The sequence below is a fragment of the Protobothrops mucrosquamatus genome, unplaced genomic scaffold, assembly GCF_001527695.2.
Source record: "Protobothrops mucrosquamatus isolate PMUCROS unplaced genomic scaffold, P.Mucros_1.0 scaffold4523, whole genome shotgun sequence".
NCBI classification, from domain to species: Eukaryota; Metazoa; Chordata; class Lepidosauria; order Squamata; family Viperidae; genus Protobothrops; species Protobothrops mucrosquamatus.
Window position 1 is genome coordinate 1 of NW_015390428.1, and position 2398 is coordinate 2398.

Below are 2398 nucleotides of genomic sequence, written 5' to 3' on the forward strand. Positions count from 1 at the left end.
AAAAAAAGATACCGTTATTGCTCATCAGAATACTCAGCCTGGCCACACACAGAGACATACCCTCCAAAATTTGGGTTCAGTTTGTTTGGTGGGTCATCATCTGCTGATCTCATGGGAAAATTCTCACTATCTTGAACTGCCTCTGGAATAAGTTATAATTTTTCCAAAGCTATTTCTGTAATCTCAGTCCATCCATTTAATCTGCTGTCTTCACTATCTGCTTGTCTCTCAGCCTTGCCAAGTTGTTTTCTTCTAGTCTCACTCCACCAACACAAAACAGTTAAGTGTAGATAGTATTCTCAAGTAAGCAATTGTCTTCATTTAGTCCTGGACCATCTGAATAGTTTTTCCTAGCCATAGAGCTCTTTGTAATTAGAGTAGAGTAGAGTAGAGTAGAGTAGAGTAGAGTAGAGTAGAGTAGAGTAGAGTAGAGTAGAGTAGAATAGAAGCTGGAAGGGACCTTGGGGGTCTTCTAGTCCAGCCCCCCGCTCAAGCATGAGAACCTATATCATCTCAGACAAGTGACTGTCCAGTCTCTTCTTAAAAATCTCCAGTGATGGAGTGCCCACAATTTCTGGAGGCAACTTCTGTTCCACTGGTTAATTGTCCTCACTGTTAGGAAGTTTCTCCTTAATTCCAGGTTGCTTCTCTCCTTGATTGGTTTCCATCCGTTGCTTCTTTTCCTTCCTTCTGGTGCTTTGGAGAATAACGTGACCCACTCTTCTTTGTGGTAGCCCCTCAAATACTGAAACTCTGCCATCATGTCTCCCCTGTTTCTTCTTTTCTTTAGACTAGCCAGACCAAAGTCCTGAAGCTGTTCTTCGTATGTTTTAGTCTCCAGGCCTTTGATCATCTTAGTTGCTCTTCTCTGAACTTTTTCCAAGGTCTCAACGCCTTTTTTGTAGTATGCTGACCAAAATTGGCTGCAGTATTCCAGGTGTGGCCTCACTGGGGTTTTATAAAGTGGTACTAATACTTCACGTGATCTTGATTCTATGCCTCTGTTTATACAGGATTGTATATAAGGATTGTGCACACGGCTGGCTAGTGATTGTCTACTAGGACTCCAAGGTCCCTAATTGTTCTGATGTTCATTTTCATAGAAATGTCCTTCACATTTATGTTCTTGGCTAGATTTTTGTTCCCTTCTTCTGGTAGGAGAAATCTACTTCCTTCTCCACCTTGCTGTCCGTCTATAGATGTTCCTCAATTCAGAAAAATAAAAATTGTCTACACCTTCACTTCTTCATCATTTATTGTGGGTCGATTATAGCACCGACTGATATTATTTCAATATTTTACCTTCTGGCCTAAAATCAGTTCTTAATTTTTCACTTTATGTTTTTCACTTTCAAATGAGCTTGGTCTTACTTTATTTTTCATTAAGAATAGGCATATCTGCAAAGTTTAAAGAGTGCTTCAGCCTCCCCCCTCCCAGTTTTGACACTACATTTCATCTCTCTCCACTCTGCATTTTTATGATATTCTTATTATATATACATTAAATGGAAATGAGGACAAAATGCATTTTTGTCTCGGTCTATTATAAAATACTGTTTTCAAGATCCAGTTTTTAAATAGCTTTTTCTTTACTGTTAAGCCAAGGCTCCATTTTTGAACTGTGTCTTTGCTCCTCAGGAGTATAATCATAATATCATATTAGTCTTAATGCATTCCATATTCTAACCTAATTTACTGTATATAATCAATGGTTTTGATCAGTCAATAAAGCAAAAATAACTTTCTGTGCTCCTTATAACATTCTGCTCTTTTCATTGTCTGAACGAATGTCCTTCTGGCCTGGAATTAGTTCTTAAGCAAAACCTTGCTTGTGAAGTAATTTATAGTTCAATAATTTGCACCTTTTACAGTATCTTCCATAGGAATATTCCATCCTCTTTTCCAATTTCTAGATCGCACAATGTTGCTCAATAATTGTTGATATAGAGCTGTTGGAATTTTAATTCCCTCCTCCTGCTTTAAACATTATTTCACCTATCCCTGCTATTTTCCTATCTGGTTGGTCTGTCGGTCTGTCTATCTATCTTTATCTGTCTATCTATCTGTCTGCCTGCCTGCCTACCTACTTATCTATCTATCTATCTATCTATCTATCTATCTATCTATCTATCTATCTATCTATCTATCTATCTATCTATCTATCTATCATCCATCCATCCATCCATCTATCTATCTATCTAATAATAATAATAATAAAGTTGGAAGGGACCTTGGAGGTCATCGAGTCCAACCCCCTGCCCAGGCAGGAACCCTACACCATTTCAGACAAACGGCTGTCCAGTCTCTTCTTAAAAACTTCCAGTGTTGGAGCATTCACCACTTCTGGAGGCAGGTTGTTCCACTGGTTAATTGTTCTAACTGTCAGGAAGTTTCTCCT